The sequence below is a fragment of the Erpetoichthys calabaricus genome, chromosome 14, assembly GCF_900747795.2.
Source record: "Erpetoichthys calabaricus chromosome 14, fErpCal1.3, whole genome shotgun sequence".
Taxonomy (NCBI): domain Eukaryota; kingdom Metazoa; phylum Chordata; class Cladistia; order Polypteriformes; family Polypteridae; genus Erpetoichthys; species Erpetoichthys calabaricus.
In genome coordinates this window covers 48,211,977-48,230,380 of record NC_041407.2, presented here as the reverse complement: position 1 = coordinate 48,230,380, position 18,404 = coordinate 48,211,977, and the positions used below count along the sequence as shown (strand labels likewise).

Genomic DNA, 18,404 nt, shown 5'->3' with positions numbered 1-18,404 from the left:
AAAAGAAAAATATAAAAATAAGATTAGGCAATGCTAAGTAACAAAGAATAAAGTAAGGTCCGATGGCCAGGAGGACAGTTAATCATGAATACCACGGAGCAGTGAAATGACAATACTACACAGGTGTTTCTCCACAAGAGTGAAAAAATACTTTTTATTAGTTTGTGCATTGTATTCATTTGTAATTTGTCTTAGAGATAGCATGCTGGATGACTTTAGTTTTTTTTTTTCAGTTAAAGCAAATTTATTTGTGATATCTCCAAGTGTTCCACATAGTGACAGTTACCAACAGCTTATATTTCCAGTTCAACAAAGTTAACCAGGAGGCCATCCCATCTGGCAGCCATCTAGAACATGGATATGAATGTCATATACACTTTGACTACCATCAGGACCTTCGTTCACAACCAGCCAATATCCTTTGGAAAGGCCCACTTGTGTAGCAACTTCTTTGCCACAATAATTAATTGCTGCATCACAATTTTCAGCTTTAGACTCCTGATCAATGAGCTTCTTTTTGACAACTAGAAAATGAGTTGGGGCTTGAGTTCATCTTTGTAAAATATTTTTGCAGGTATTGCCTTGCAAGTAATTTTACCAAATATGGTGTCACCTCCTGGCTGTGCAACTTGCCCTTTGGCCACCTCATCTGCCATGACGCAGAGTATTGTAAAGTATTCCACCTCTCATGCTTACTGCTGGTTGACTTTAGTTTTCACATGCTTATGTATGAGAGATTTCATAAAGACAAAGAATGGGTGTAGCAGTCTTACCAGCGAATTTTTGATGGATTTCAATAATTCTGATTTATTGTTCATAATGCATATTGACCACAATGTCATTCCTAAGTGTGCTTGGTGTAACAGCACCTTGGCAAAAACTCAAGGATAGACCAGAAAAAACCTTCAGAACACAGTGAATACAACATTCTCAAAAAAAGGGCATTAAACCCTCTGATCATCTTAGTCTTATGTGGACTGGTGCATGGCACAGGCAGAACTGCAGGAAGGATCATCTTATGAGAGGTGCTATTGAATCGGCAGCCTACTGTTACTTATACCATTTATTAAACACTGTCAATGTGAATTAAGTCTACCCTAGCCCTGACCTAGAGTTCAATCACATGTTGCGACTCCTTGCCTTACACAAATCAGCATGTTAAACTAGAATTATCATCTATCAATACTTTCCATTTAATGGGGATTTAGTTTAGAGGTGGCCCACTAAGGTTCCTCATTGCTACTTAGCAACAGAGAGGTATTAGGGATGCAATCTAGCACAAAGCTTTAACTCTATGGTTGATGTCTCTGCACTTGTCTTATCCTACATTAATATCCAACATGACACATTTTTTTTACTATTTATTTATTTATTTGCCCTTAACTGGAGTTTACCTGGTTATTGATATGTATGTGCATAGGCACCATTTGTAGAAGGCATAGGATAAACTGCCTGCCCCCCATCCCGCCATGCCACGTTAATGCTAGAGATAAGTGGAGATGCTAAAAATGAGTTGAAAAGTCTATATCAGCTATGTTTGAGTCCATATGTTACTACAGGCTTTTAAGGTTGCATTCAGATATGTTTGTTTGACTGTTAAAATAATTTTGCAGGTGATTCAAATCTGATGTGATTGTGCAGTAATAGCTAGATTTAGATTAGATTAGATTAGATTAGATTAGATAAAGTATTATTAATCCCATGGGGAAATTCAAATGCATACATCAGCAGAAACATAACAAAACAAGAATACAGACTCACAGGACAGATAATACAGCCAATTAATCAATAAATATATAAATAAAAATAAACTTGACAAACACAATGGGTGGAAAATTGAATTATCTGTGGAAAGCATCCTCCACACCTATACTGTATGTGCCAGGTAGGCCGGCTGCAGATGATTCAGATGTTCTGAAATCAGCTGTCATAGCTGCTTAAGGACCAGCTTCTTAAATGTGTTCATAATGTATGAAGTAACAGCAACTGGTCTGAAGTCCTTGGGGTCACTGGGTCACTGGAATGATCTTTCTTTGGCACTGGGACCACACAGGACATTTTTCACAGCTGGGAAAACTTCTGCAAATTCAAAATCTATCCTGAATTTGCAAAATTAAGAAAATGAATGTAATAGACAAATGTGAATACCAGCTAAATGCCTACTACTGACGTGCTAATTGCTGACATACTGATGTAGTTTACAATGTGCACACTAGCAAGTGCGTGAAGATGCTTTGAGTTAGTCATCACCGCTATATGATAAAACACATGGACGTGAGAAAGGAAGAAAATGTTGAGGGTTTTTATACAAAACAGTGGCTTGACAGTTTCAGAACGATAAGGGGCATATTACTGATGCACTTGACAGATATTTCAGAAAATACATAGTTATATGGGCAGGCTTTCTTTTTTACTTCAAATTTCCTTATGTGCAACATGAATAAAAAAAAATCAGTAATTCATGGCAGCGTTAAAAAGATTATCCAAAGGAGACGTTCTATTTAGCCTTCCAATCTAATAGGCATCTTATGGTGATGGTGAGAGCACTATCATAATCTTACCATGCAGTCTCAATAAATCATAAATATATAATATAAATTATGGTTCCTGAAGTAAACTAACTAGCCCCATATATATTCCAAAATTAAATAAAAATAAAGTATAGTAATTATTATTAAACATTTACTAATGAATCCTGTTTACAGTATCCTTACCAACATGTGCAAAGACTGCAATATCACCATACAATCAATGCACGGTGTTGGTGTTTTTCCAGCAAGAGACGATCTATGTAGAACATTTTTAGTGTAGAGAAATGTTTTGCACAGCATCTTTGTAGTGATTCAAATTAAAATTTTAGGAGTAACATAAGTTTAGATGCCAAATTATAATGTGTTCATAAGTTTTGTCATATAACATGGTGCAGCTATGCAACTTTGACTTCATATTTCTTTGTTGTCATATTGACTAGAACATTTTGTGCTGGTGTGTTGTGGTCACTTTATTGTTCTGCCACTTGTTCTTTCCAGTGGTGTGTGTCTACGTCAGATTCTGAGATCTTTATTGGACAACTCAAACAAATGTGAGCAGCCTTGCCATTTTTATGCTCTGATAACCTAGATAGATAGATAGATAGATAGATAGATAGATAGATAGATAGATAGATAGATAGATAGATAGATAGATAGATAGATAGATAGATAGATAGATAGATAGATAGATAGATAGATAGATAGATAGATAGATAGATAGATAGATAGATAGATAGATACTTTATTAATCCCAAGGGGAAATTAATGTACCATTTCTTGCTGTGTTATGTTATATAGAGACAGTGATGGTTGCCACTCGCTACCCCATGCTTGGCACTTTATAAAGCAATTGAAAGCTAAGAATGATCGAGCAGAGAGCTATGCATGTTTTCTAAACTTTACGTGAAAGTGATGTCTAATCCCCAATAGCAAAGCAGAAAAGGAGCCAGAGTCCCTTTCTGTGCTAGGCATCTCAAGTTTGCATGTTGAACTTTATATGATTTTGCTCTCAGTTCATCAGTTATGCTTTTTCTGTCTTTCCACTGTCCATCCATTCTGTCCATGCACTTCAGGTTGTTTTCAGTGTAGCTCAGTGCCTGAAATATATACATAAGTGCTGGTGCCATATGTTAAAAACTGATGTTTTCACTTTATAAGGTGTGGAGTGGTAGTTTTAAGTGCCATGACACACTGATATATGATTGAAAAGTCGGTCCTCTCTGGAGTTTTGAGCACTATGATAGAAAGACAGTTGATCCAGGAGTGGTGGAGGGTTTCCTTTAGAGTTTCGAGCACCATGAGTGGATGGGTGGGAGTTGAATCACCTCCTTGGAGTTTCAAATGCTGCAAACAGGGAAGTGTGGATCATCAGGATGGTTTGAATAAGCATATTATGATATTGTGAGCTGGTATACTTGAAAACACTGCCAGTACACAAAGGTTAAAAATTACGAAGCACCAGTATTTCGTGCTGGTGAGTACCAGCTCACGTCAAGCCATGGTGTACCTGTTGGCAGGTGGTAGGAGCTGAGAGATTCTGTTTGCTCGCAGGACAAAACTGGAATTGTTGGAAATGAATGGATAGGATTACAATACTTTTTATTCTTTAATTAATTTAATCTTTATATTTGCCTTTCTTTATAATTGGTTTTATATCCTTACATGACAGCTGTTAACTTCACATATGTTAACAGTTTGATCACTAAAACAAATAGGGGCATAGTATAAACCACTAGAAGGCTGAAAATCTCTACTTGTTTTTACTGTTGAAATTAAAATATTATTTTCTGTAGTGTTTTACTGTAAGTATAATTGTTTGTATCCCAGGAGGGTTGTCATATCATTGCATTACAGATTGTGACAGTCAGAATGATGATGTGGCTTGGCATCTACTGCCAGATGGAGCCCTTGAATCTGCTCTCCTCCAGGGTTTATCAGTCAGAATGAGGCTTTGACATTATAAATATTAAACAAAGTCCTTCATTAGCACACCTTGTTCCTAACACATATTGGGACTATCTGATAATATTTATCACCTTTTATTGCCATTTAATTTTTACACATTCCATTTTTTTAGTATGTAACATAGTGAACTGGTAGTAAGTGCTAATCTCTCACAGCTTCAGAGCACTCAGTTAAAGTTTCAGCTTGGGCACCAACCGTATGGAGTTCTATGTATTGTGTGTGTCTGTACTTCATTTTTTTGTGTATCCATTGAAGTGCCAAATCAAACAGACCCTATATGGGTGTGCGCATGAGTTTGCTTTGTGATGAAGTGATGTCCTGTCCAGGGCTGGTTCCTGCATTGTGGCTGAATGCCATGACCCTGAATTTAACAAAGCAAGCTTAATGGATGGATGGATGGATGGATGGATATTTTTAAATGATCGTGGCCCTATTTAGGTAAATCAATACAGTTGGGATAAGCTCTGGCCTACCCTGACTTTGACTTGAAAAAAAACATTTTGATAATGATATTTTTAATATAAGTTAATACTTTGTGTGATTTTGACCCCTAATCAAACTTCCTCAGAAGGTTCTAATATTCTTTATGAATTAACACTTTTGACTGCAGATTTACAGCTTAGTATCAGGAGTTGGATGAGTGATATGGCTGATTCATGGATTAAAGGGTTTAATTATAAGAAGAAGCCTGAGAAGCTGAATCTGTGTTTTCTAGAAAAAAGAAGAAGGTCCAGAAGCAAAGATTTAATTTCATGATAGTGACAGAACCTTTGAAATAATTGTTTGGTAACTTGCAGAGTTCACGCTTTATTTGAATGGTCACATTGGGTCTGCCTGGATTTTTTAAGAGAAATGTAGCCTTACAGTGTCAGCTGCTTATAGAGCCAGTAGTTTTTTTTTTCTGCCCCTAGTATTCCAAAGAAAATTGGTGCCTGAAAGCCTCTTTGTGCTTGTTATTCTAATTGTTACCCTTCATATTTTATTACACTCCTTTTTCACTATAAGATTGCAGGAACTCACAGAATAACTCCAACAGATACACTGACATGGAGAAAAACTGCAGACTCCTTAGAAAGGGTGACCAGGCTGGGATTTGAACTCAGGATCTTTGAGGCACAGTGTCAATGTGCTGCCTCTATTGCTTATTTTCTGGTATCGCCATGTCATACACAAATACCAACTGGATTACGAAGAACTGTAGTAATGGAATGTCCTACAGGTGTCTTTGGAGGCTAGCTTTTTGACTGAAGGTTTGTTAAACATTCAAAGGCACTGTTTGGCACAGAAGATGTTTTGCTAACATTTGGCGACCAACCAATTGACCACGCTTCATTGGATATCTATTAGCTAAATTATCCCAACAAGCTAGAGGAGAGGTCATAGCTCATATTTGGCCTAACTATTTTACCTCCCTCCTACTGAAAAGGAACAAGGGAAATATTAACACAGCACAAAAATCTGAAAGTCACTGTCATAACTGCTAACCTGAGTGCAGATCCCAAACATTAAGGCATCCGTTGCTGCTGGGCTGTGACATCTGAGGCCACAGGTGGGACAGAATGCCAGACATTAACCGGAACAGTGCCAGGGCAGCAGAAATGAGACACAGATCTCATAAATCAGGACCCTGAAGCTGCTAAGATTAGACCCGTGGGTTTCGATGACAGAGGTTGTCTGTGTGGGCACAGAGAGCATGGCATTAGCATCATTAGGATAGCAGCCAGAAGCTTAATTTTCAGGATCATCTAAACAGCAGTGTCAGTTTTCTATACAGTTCTTGTAGGTTGTAGCAGAATAACCATACATATTGCTTTGTACAAGCTGCAGAAGTCCTGTATAAATGCTGTTTTTGTGTGGTGCCAAGTGCATTATTCATCCATCTTTTTGCCCGCATTATGCCAGGCGACTTCCTCTAAGCAGCTCAGCCAGGCACCCACATATGAATGCAGAGGTGATTATTTGCCCTTTTTTCTGTAATCACATAATCACAATCAGGGGTTGAGACAGAAGTGGCAGAGATTACAGAGATTGAGACTTGGCTGGGAATTTGGAGCAAAGCATTGAAAATGAAGCATGATGATCAGTTAAAGCAAAGCTGGCAGTGAGTTGTTAGTGACTGCTCTGTTTGCTCAGCTATGAGTGTGAATAAAAGATAATAGAATCACTGTTAGTAGTTTCTTTTACATAGATGGACTTGATGAGACTTTCCTCTTTGCCTTTGCTCCTCTCCTGACTGATGATTAACCCACTGCGATATGTGGCAGTTTTATTTGCTCAAACTTGGTAATACTGCATTTTCTTTGTCTCTCCATTAACTCTTTATAAGGGCATAACCTTGATTTTGTATTTCATTTCATATCTCTTCTTACATAGACACGAAACATCACTTATGTCATCTGGCACTGCAATATAATTTCTTTTGTAATCGGTTTTGGTACACCTGGTATAAAGAATGTGTAAGTTTAAGTAATTGTAAATTAAATTTCAATTAATTCCAAATATAAATTTAATTTCAAATATAAATTTCTCTATATGCAGATGATATGGTCTTATATATATCAGACCCAGAAAACACTGTCCCCGCTGTTTTAACAGCACTAACAGAATTTCAAAAGATATCTGGTCTTAGAATTAATCTGAATAAAAGTATACTCTTTCCAGTGAATTCACAAGCATATAATATTAGATTAGACACCCTACCTTTTACGTTAGCAGATCAGTTTAAATACCTAGGGGTAAATATCACAAGTAAACATAAAGCTCTTTATCAACAAAGTTTTGCCGTCTGTATGGAAAAAATTAAGCAAGACTTGCATAGATGGTCAACCCTTCATCTCACTCTAGCCGGAAGAATTAACATTGTTAAGATGAATATCCTTCCTAAACTTCTCTTTTTATTTCAAAACATTTCAATATATATCAATAAATCATTTTTTAAACAGTTAGATTCAACAATAACCTCATTCATTTGGAACTCAAAACACCCACGTATCCGAAGAGCGACCCTACAAAGACCTCAGGCAGAAGGTGGCATGGCTTTACCTAATTTTCAGTTTTATTACTGGGCAGCAGACATACAAGCCATAAAAACCTGGACACAAATAAATGAACATACACAGGCTTGGTCCGCAATAGAAGTAAAATCCTGTAGTACTTCTTTATACTCCCTGCTCTGCTCTCCAATAAATGAAAGTTATCGCAAATATACTAATAACCCAATTGTGCTTTACTCACTCAGAATATGGAACCAAATTAGGAAGCATTTTAAGATGGAAAATCTTTTATCAGTGGCACCTCTGCAAGAGAACCACCTCTTTCAACCTTCGCAAGTATATCCAGTTTTTAATATCTGGAAAAGTTTTGGGATTAAAATGCTCAGAGATCTTTATATAGACAACATATTTACATCTTTTGAACAATTACGTTCAAAATTCAACCTCCCAGCTGCACATTTCTTTTACTATCTTCAAATTAGAAATTTTGTTAAACAGAAATTGCCCGATTTCCCCCACCTTGCACCCTCCACAATGCTGGAAAAAATACTGCTCAATTTCGAGGAAACAAACACTATTTCCGCAATATATAAAATCTTATTAGAGTCCCTACCTTTCAAAGATCCAAGAGGACATTGGGAAGAAGATCTCTTAATCAATATATCAGAAAAGGAGTGGAAGGTAGCAAAGCAGAGAATTCACTTGAGTTCTATATGCGCAAAGCATAGAATAATTCAACTAAAAATTATATATCAAGCCCATCTGTCTTGCTTAAAACTGTCCAAAATGTTTCCAGGGCAGGATCCAACCTGCGAACGCTGCAACCAAGCCCCTGCCTCACTGGGTCACATGTTCTGGGCCTGCACTAAACTAACATCATTTTGGACAAAAATTTTTAAGTGCCTCTCAGACAGCCTTAGTATCACAATCCCTCCTAACCCACTAACAGCTGTGTTCGGTGTTCTTCCAGATGGACTTGAAGTAGAGAAGGACAAGCAAACGGTGAGTGCATTCACTACACTTTTGGCACGCAGACTTATTTTGTTAAATTGGAAGAATCCTAATTCTCCACTTATAAGTCAGTGGGAAACTGATGTTTTATATTATTTGAAATTGGAAAAAATCAAATTTTCAGTTAGAGGATCTGTACAACATTTTTTCAAAACATGGCAGGATTTAATCAATATTATTTTAGAATAAGAGAAATAAATATTATTGCATTTAACTCCCTTCTCCATCTCTTATTTACATAGATATTCACTTCTCCCTTTCTTTTGTTTAATGTTGCCTTATTAAAAAGCCTAAAGCAATTTTCCTTTAGCTAAGCTCTCCTTCTCAGGGGTGGGGTTTGATTTGTCTTCAAATTTGTTGGGTTATAAATTGATCTGTTTGTATGGAATGATTACAATGAAAATTAATAAAATAAAAATATTAAAAGTTGAAAAAAAAAAAAAGTTTAAGTAATTGGTAGAATACATAAGCAAGAACTAATAGGTTCTTAAATCTCCTGTTCTGGATGGGCTACACATTTACAGACTCCCACCTCAGATGTGGGCAGTTCATATATTATTAGGAAGGACCAGATTGGGTTTAAATAAGGACAATACCAAAACAGCATCCAAAAAGTACAAATGTATCTATATCAAGACAGGTGAATTTGAACATGCTAACTCACACTGCGCAGCACACACACAACAAGCAAACTTAAAAGATTTGCCTGTTTAATTTAAAATTCAAGAGATTTCCAGTACTGCCACATTCAGAAATGGTGGCCTTACTGGATTTCTGGACACAGGCTTCTCCTTTCTATAACCAAAGGCACTTGGTGTTAAGCCTTGAGTGGAACTTCATCCATTGGGTGCCTAATAGATCAATATTTGTGTCAGCAATGCGCAGCCTTCCATTGCAGATGGTAATTTCATTGTGAGAAATGTAACAAAGTTAAAAATTGGATGAAGCCAGCATATGACTTTGTAACAGTCACAACTGTCATTCTTGTTCACATATTCTGTAACTTTAATGATGCCTTTAATTGCATTTGTGTAAGCACACAATGCAGATGGGAATGGACTGATTAGAAAACTGTCATCTATGGAATGGGTGGAATCACCTTTTAAAATCAGAGTGAGTAGAAGGGAAAAAGAGAGGCAACAAGATTGGTGGCATGGAGATAAGTGTGCGGGAAAAGTGACTTGGTTGTGCAACCTGCCACATCAGGACCCAAATGGTATCATAGGCAGAAGGTGTTCTGGTGGGACAAGAAGATGATATTTGGCAAACCACCTCAGTGGTGCTCTCTTGCACGTCTCTTCAATCCAATTGTTTTTCTGCCCGGACACATGGTTTGAAAAATGTATTGTTGCCACACTGGTGTAATGCTTTTCTGTAGGGTAATGTTTATTGTATACTAGGAAATCGTGTTGCAACATAGAGGGCATTTGTAAATAGATATCTATGTTTGTTATTTGTCATTAATATACAAAATTTCTATTATTATTTTCTTTTTACATGTGGTCATTTCAGTGTTTTTGTGTAGTCATACTGCATATATTACAAGGCAATATTTGATTATGTGGAATGAAATGGAAGGCTCATACCATTGAGGCTATCTGCTTTTAGACTACTTTACATTTACCTTAATAACTGCCAAATTTTTTGAGAATACAGAGAAAGGAAAATATGCATTCTTGCGCCCTAATTCCCCAATTTTCTTTTTTCACTTTCTTTAATTTTGGTGCAATTGGGGTAAAAATGTGCACAAAAATTAATTTTTGAAGAAAAATCTATTGGAACAATGTTTCTCAAGACAATAGGCTTTTAGCATTTTACAGTACAGTACAGCACAGCACACTTCCATGACGGGGTGACATAGTAAAGTCAGGTGAGAGAACTGGGTTACAAACAGCTGCAGGTCCTCTAGTTAAGCAGGTGGCTGCAGAGCAATGATACCAAGTTACTAACTCTTACAGGGCAGCCTCAGAGCTGACCACCATTTGCTAAGCCGTGGTCCCTCTATATCACATATGAAATGTACTCTGGACCCTCTAGAGGTAGTAGCAAAGGAGAGAGTTGAAACAAAAGTGATTGCCATTATGAATAATGGTGCTTGTCCTCTCTTTAACACACTGACACTGAGGATGTTCAGCCAAAAAATTATTCAGCAGAAATGTGTCTAGAAACAGTATTTTGGCTCCCTTATTCCAGTGGCTGTACTCCTTTATAATGCCTCCCTGTGACTCTGACTAGACATTTGCAGACAGCCTAAGGAAAAACAATTTTCATTAACACTAGAATTACCAGAGCCTACGAAAAAACTCGTATATCCGGCCCACCTTAAATCGCTTCTTAAATCCGTTCACACCTCTCAGCCAGCATCCTTTGTCCTCTAAATGTGCTGATAAAAGACAAGCTGCCAGCAGCCGGCTATTCCATCCCCCCACCGACTTAGAACGTGAGCGAACTTTTCCCAGCTCATGCCTTGATTGATTATGTGGGAGTGAAGTGGAGTTTTACAGTGGAGATAATAGATCGTTATTCTAAAGTAATCTGTGTAAACACCTTGTTAAAACAGAAACTTTGTCATATTTTAGTAATAAATGTTACAAAATGTAGTAGGCATAAACTATAGAATGTGTAAAGCCAGAGTTCCAAAGATCAAATAAACACTTTCACAAAAGCTTCAAGGATGATACAACAGCCTCTGTGGCGTAGCGCATTAAGATTTGCCTCTTAGAGCATGATATCTCTGCCGCCTCACAGACCTGAATTCGATTCCCCGCTGGGGATGAAATGTTGCTTTTTTTTTTCTTTTTAACCTCAAACGGACATAAAATTTATAAATTGGTATGCACTGTCAGTTAATGAGATCGTTGTATTTTCATGTGGGATGCTCCTTTTAAAATATTTTTTTAACAATTGACTGACTGACTCACTCACTCATCACTAATTCTCCAACTTCCCGTGTAGGTAGAAGGCTGAAATTTGGCAGGCTCATTCCTTACAGCTTACTTACAAAAGTTAGGCAGGTTTCATTTCGAAATTCTACGCGTAATGGTCATAACTGGAACCTGTTTTTTGTCCATATACTCTAATGGAGGAGGCGGAGTCACGTATGGCGTCATCACGCCTCCTACGTAATCACGTGAACTGAAAACAAGGAAGAGATTTACAGCACGAGTCAAACGCGGGAACGAAGGTAAATGACGTTAATTGTTGAGTGTCTTTTAATACTGTGTAAGCATACATATTAACACATGTGCAATTAAACGTGTGCATTTACAGGGTGATTTCTCAGGCTTAAAAGCTCGCCTTTTATTAAAAAGGTAAATGCAAACTGTTTTCATTCTGAAGGGCACAAACCACGTTAGATTTCATGCTCAAGAGTAAGCTCAGCACACATATTACAACCGGAGGGGCGAACTGACAACATGGTATACAAAGAGATCCTTAACAAATAATTATTGATTCATTTCCCTCAGTTTAAAAAGGTTTACTTTTCTTCTTAATAAAAATTTTAAAGCAGTACTTTGCCGCTGCGAAGCGCGGGTATTTTGATATATATCAAAATATAACGTGTCATCACACCTCCCACGTAAGCACGTGAACTGACCCGCTGCTGTTTGCAATGCCATATTCGCGAGATACAAGTTTAATGAGAAGACACGAGGTATAAACGACAGTTTGGATCACTTTGTAACAGAGTTAAAATTGCTGTAGCGAGAAACTTTTACCTGCCGGGCACGGTGTAACTCGTAAGTTTAAATTAACTTTATACAAACGCTCCCGCTGCCGTTTGCAATGCCATATTCGCGAGATACAAGTTTAATGAGAAGACACGAGGTATAAACGACAGTTTGGATCACTTTGTAACAGAGTTAAAATTGCTGTAGCGAGAAACTTTTAACTGCCGGGTCTTAGCTAACATTAAATAAACCCGTGGACATCGCAACATCACACAAGAGAGCGGCTCACGTGAAGTGACTGAACGCAGCAGAAGTGATCACTTCGATGAATCAAACCTGTTCAAAAAACACATTACACAATTGATAAGGTACGAAAACAATATGAAACCGATTGTGGATTTGCGTACAGCCACTGAAACTTTGTGACGGCACGAGACTTCAGGTCACGTGTCTGCAAAAGAACCTCATTGAGGCAACTATTTTTACTGGCGGTGGCTCAGGGGAGAGAGTTTTTATTCCTCGCATCCCTGTTATACCCTCTGATCTCCCATTTCAATTCAAACGCCTCCAATTTCCACTAAGGCTCTGCATCGCAATGACAATTAATAAGTCTCAGGGACAGACCCTACAAAAGGTTGGCATTGATTTGAGGCAGGACTGCTTTTCACATGGCCAACTGTATGTTGCATGCTCAACAGTAAGCTCAGCACACAGCTTGGTCATATTACAACCGGAGGGGTGAACTGACAACGTGGTATACAGAGAGATCCTTAACAAATAATTATTGATTCATTTTCCCTCAGTTTAAAAAGGTTTACTTTTCTTCTTAATAAAAATTTTAAAGCAGTACTTTGCCGCTGCAAAGCGCGGGTATTTTGCTATATATATATGTGTAGATATGTATATATATATATATATATATATATATATATATATATATATATATACTGTATATGTCAATGTATGTATGTATATATGTATGTCTAGATATATGTAGATATGTATATATATGTGTATATATATGTAGATATGTAAATATATATATATATATGTGTGTATGTATGTGTATATGTATATATGTATATGTGTGTGTGTATGTATGTGTGTATATATATGTTGATATGTGTATATATATATATGTATATATATGTGGATGTGTATATGTATATATATATATGTAGATATGTGTATATGTAGATATGTATATATATGTAGATATGTATATGTATATATATGTTTATGTGTGTGTATATTATATATATAAAAGACAGCAACACTCATAACAATGACAACACAATTACATTGACAATCATGTTACGTTATTTTTAAAATGTTTCCTTTTCTTTTTCATAACCTCTTTAACACACTACTTCTCCGCTGCGAAGCACGGGTATTTTGCTAGTTAGTAATAATTGACAAAATATAGACATGAAATGTATAATGTGTGAAACCTGAAGTCCAAATATCAAATAAACACTTTCACAAAAGGTACAAGTCTGTAACAGCCGGTGTAAATTTACGCTACTTGTAAAGGTTAGCGGTTTTTTTTTTTTCATTCTGTTTTATTCTCTCAGTCATGTTCACACTTGCCCCGATCTAACACTGCTGTTTTCAAAGAAAGATGTACTATAGCAGAGGTGAACGTAGATGAGAACGAGGGTTCTACATCGGAGAAAGAGAACAGAAGCCCTCCCCGCAAGAAACGTCTACTCACATATAAGAACAACACAGCTGCACCAGGTGTAAAGATGGCACTGTTTGGATGCAGCAAGAGGCTGGGCTTCATCCTGCCAGTCAGTGTGCCCCACACCTGTCCTTTAAAAAAAAAGCACAGCTTACAGAGCTTGCCAAGGCATTGTGCAAAGTTCTGTTTGTGATTATGTTTTGTGATGGTCTTTATATAAAAAAATATTTATATGTTACTTATATAAAAGCCAGATCGAATGTTATTTACCTTGATTTATTTACTTATCTTCCTACAGCATAAAGTTGATTGTATTTATTATTATTGTATTGCCTGTTTATGGTGGCGAAGGTGCTTCAGGGCACTACAGCAAGAAGAAAAATAATTAAAAATCTTCTTGGTGATTTTATCCTGTGTTCAGTATGTCTGTCTGTTGGGTTGAATGGGGCAACAGCAACCTCTAGCGTCTTACACTCTTTAGGGAAGGCAGCATGGGTGGTGTTCAAGAGGCCTGGTCAACTGAACAACCGAGGGGCTTCTTGTCTACTGTTCCTGGAGCAATCTTCACAAATGATTTCAGTGTTTGCAGAAAGTGGCCAAAGGAGAACTACTTCACTGCTAGAGGCATAAAGACTAAACCTGAGAAGCACTTTGGGGACAACGACTCAACCTGTGGATGGAAGTGAATCAGTGTCTAGAGGAAGAGAGTGAGACAAAGAGAGGTACGTATGTGACATAAGAAAGGGAGTGTTTTCCTGTACTTCTGAGCACATCACCTAGTAGATAAGGGTTTGTTGTTTTGTCCTGTTATTCTGCCATTTGTCTTTATCTGTGTGTACCAGGTTTTATTACTTGAGACACCAGTTTTATAATGTGTAATTTCCATGACGTTCTGGTTGAGGATAGTTGATACAAGAGCACTTCCTACTGTTACTGTTAGGAGAGGACCAAGGGAGGCAAGGTCACAGGTTGTTACCCCACTATTGTTTACCAAATGCAGCAATAATGTATTGCACTGACTTGACAGATCCAAATGAAATTGTTCTGACGTATGTCAGTAAAACTGAGAGAGTCCATAGGCCCAGATTCCAACAATCAGACTGACCTCTAAAGTACCCCATGGGTCATTATTAAGTAAAACAGAACTACAGTATCTGCACAAAAGGGTCTGCTTATTTTCTGCCAGTCTTTCACTCACCTGGTTTTTGGAGAGTCAAATCTTTTTTTTGACGCATTTTCCTTTTCCCTTTATGGGGGAGGTGGAGAACACAGAGAGAGAGCGTGAAGAAAGACAGAGCGAGAGAGAGAAAACCTTGTCATTAGGGAGCTCAGATGAAAAGGAAGGCTTCTAAAATGTATCCCGCTTATGTTTTATTCAGCTCAGAAATCCCTTCAAACAATTTAAGCTTTGACATCTTGAAATATTGAAAAGCCATTATTGGAAGAAGATTGTCTGGCCTAAAAGAGGCAGAGACTGAAAGGATTTAGTTCTGCTCCTGTGTTTAATCAATTACACAGGACCGATTCTGACCCCTTTCAATCATTTTTCTCCACCATCAACGCCACCCCGCACTTAGGCCACAACTGCCTGTGGCATGGGAAGTTCACTGGTCAGAAATAAATTGGATAGCGGCAGCATTTTCAGCCATCAAAACTGTGCACTTTACAAGGATTCCTTGAAAGCAGTCAAAGAAAGTCAGGCTGCCATTGCTTTACTTCTTCAATATTCACACAAAGTCATACGATCACTGCCATCTAGTGGGCAACACGCTGTAATGTGGTTAGAAGAGGATGAGGATTTAGACTTTATGCTTGTATTGCATACTAAAGGAATTCAAAGATGAAGTTCATGCAAAATCCTGTCAGCCACACAGGGAGCCACCATGTGATATGGATGTACAGGTGGTCCTTATAGTATATGCATAATCCTCATGTGAAAGATAGGATGGAAAATAAGATTAAGGGCAGCTTGCTCTGAGATACAGTGTCTAAGAAAAGTACTCAGTCCCTTGAAGGTTTACACATTTTATTGTTATACAATACTGAAACACAGTGGATTTAATTTGGCTTTTTTGACATTGACCAACAGAAAAAGTAGCATGGCCACCAATAGACCTTTGAACAACCTGAAGGAATTATATGCTACCATAAATGGGATTGGAGGGATGGCATACAATAACTGTTTCCTGGTTGCTTTACCTGTCACAGCTTTAAAAATGAGTTGTAAAGAAAAAGGCAACTATCAAAAAAAAAAATGCAAATAAATGAAGACACACGGGAGACTCTGTAGTCACCAGGAAAAAGGTTCTATGGTCTACTGATACCAAGATTAAGCATTCTGGTCATCATACTACACACTGCACATTATCAAAAGCACACCATCCCAACCATGAAGCATGGCGGTGGCAGCATCATGCTGTGGGGATGCTTCTCTTCAGCAGGCCCTGAAAGACTTGGGATGGTAAATGATAAAATGAATGTAGCAAAATACAGGGAAATCCTGTAAGAAAACCTGAGGAAGTCTGCAAGAAACCAGTGCCTTGGGAAAAGATTTGCTTTTCAGCAAGAGAACAACTGCAAGTATAAAACCAAAGCTACATAGAAAGGACTTAAAAAGCAACAATAATGTCCCAGGGCCTCATTTATAAATACACAAAAAGAGACACATAATGTGCATACACAACTACCCATGCAAACATTGGGATATATTAAAGAAGACATGACACGAAAGCTTGGCGTAAATTTACGACAACTTTGACCCATGTGCGGGTGACACTTTTCAGAAAAACTGGGAAAAGAGGACACCCTTGATAAAATAATTAAATACAACCAAAGCATCCAAATGGTGACTCACACAATCTTCTTATATAATACGCTACTGTGGCTGTCCGTTTGTCTGTCCAGGATTTTAAATCTCGTTCTGAAATTTGGTACACATATACTACGTGACGACTACTATCCACTTTCGGGGTGATGATTGACCTCCAAGGTTATTCCTCTTTTTATTTTATTGTAGAATCAACTCTCGGCAGCGGCCAGCAGGGCGGCCATGCGGTGCATGTGTATGGGCACCGTTCTCTTCCCTACCACCTTCACCATCACTTCCCCTACCTCTTCATGTCTTAAATCATTCTTGAGGCAGATTGAAGACTTAAGTGCCAGCTTAAGTGAAACATTAAGGAAAACGTACTAAGTAATTGCAACACAAACACTGACAATCAGTTTTAATGCGAAAAGATGCCGATGAAAGAAGAGAAGAGGCGGGCCACTAGGGTGGAGAAAAGAAGAACTGCTCACGAAGCAGGAAGCACATCAACCTCTGAGCAAACGAATGCTAAACGTACAGAGAAAGAGGATGAAAACTATGAATGCTCAACTCAATCATATTCACTGTACGTTATCATGCAGTGCGCCGTTACTGGTTTATTATAATATTGCAGTGACCTTACCATGACAGGTTTGAACAGGAAGAAACACAACAAGACAAAGAAGGGATTGCAGAATAGTTTACATGAACAATCAATAAAAAAAAAATAATACACAAACGTTAAAGCAAAATGAACGACTTTCAACTTGAACTATTTACAATTATCAATGAATCTGTCATTGTTATGGACCTGAGAGAATCTCCAGTACCACATATGTAACCAGCTCAACACCCCATCACCTTCTTAGTTGTTCCCCCAAACTATCCAAAAATCCCTGTCTCTGTTCCTAGCCCCCCTTTTCTTCCCTTTAATGTCAATCATATCCCTGACGTCAGTCCTCTGTGCTGCTCTCCACCCTCCCCGCTTGACCCAACAGTCACTTTCCCTCCAGGCTTCACCCTGGCTGGGATGCTACACTATCATAATATAATTATAATATAATATAATAATGACTTGGTGATATGGATTATAATTCATATCACCAAGTCATTATTATAATGTGTATTAATGTGACACGCATATTAAACTTCAAAAGTGTTAAATATGTCGTACACACCATCGCTTACCAATTTAAAAGGGCTGATGCTGGGTATTTTCACAGAAGAAGTCTTTTTTTTTTGTTTTTTGTATATATCAGCTATCTGTTGTCACCTTTCAGGGAACATGTCTGGAATATCTCAGCCAAGCTTCATTCTAGCATGCCTGCAATGCTGGAAGCCATTAACTGACAGATGAGGCACTACATCCAGTTTCCATATGGTAGGTGTGTACATACATCAAACATTACATATTTAGCCAACATAAAAAGGTAATTTGCAGCAGTTTCCAGTTCTCCCAATATAATCAGAGCACTTTACTGCACTTATACTGCAATAAGGATATCTATTGAGAATGAAGCTGCTTTTGTTAAATATAAGCTGTTACATTCTATTCTTGAACAAGTCATGTGATGCCAAGATGAGGCTAACAAACATCACATCTCTATGGCCTTGGTAAACCCGTGATTCATTTATTTTGAGCTTTGGCAGACCTCAGACCTATTTGTTGTATCAGTAATCGTGTCTTTACCAGGTAACAGCAGCTACCCGCTCAGACGCTGGCACCTTACGTCTTTCTTGAAA

At 37.8% G+C, this 18,404-nt stretch overlaps 1 pseudogene; it reads right to left on the bottom strand.

Moving 5' to 3' along the window:
- Positions 1–260: 260 nt before the first annotated feature.
- Positions 261–656, bottom strand: LOC114664955 (adenosine 5'-monophosphoramidase HINT1-like; annotated as a pseudogene).
- Between the last annotated feature and the right edge of the window lie 17,748 nt (positions 657–18,404).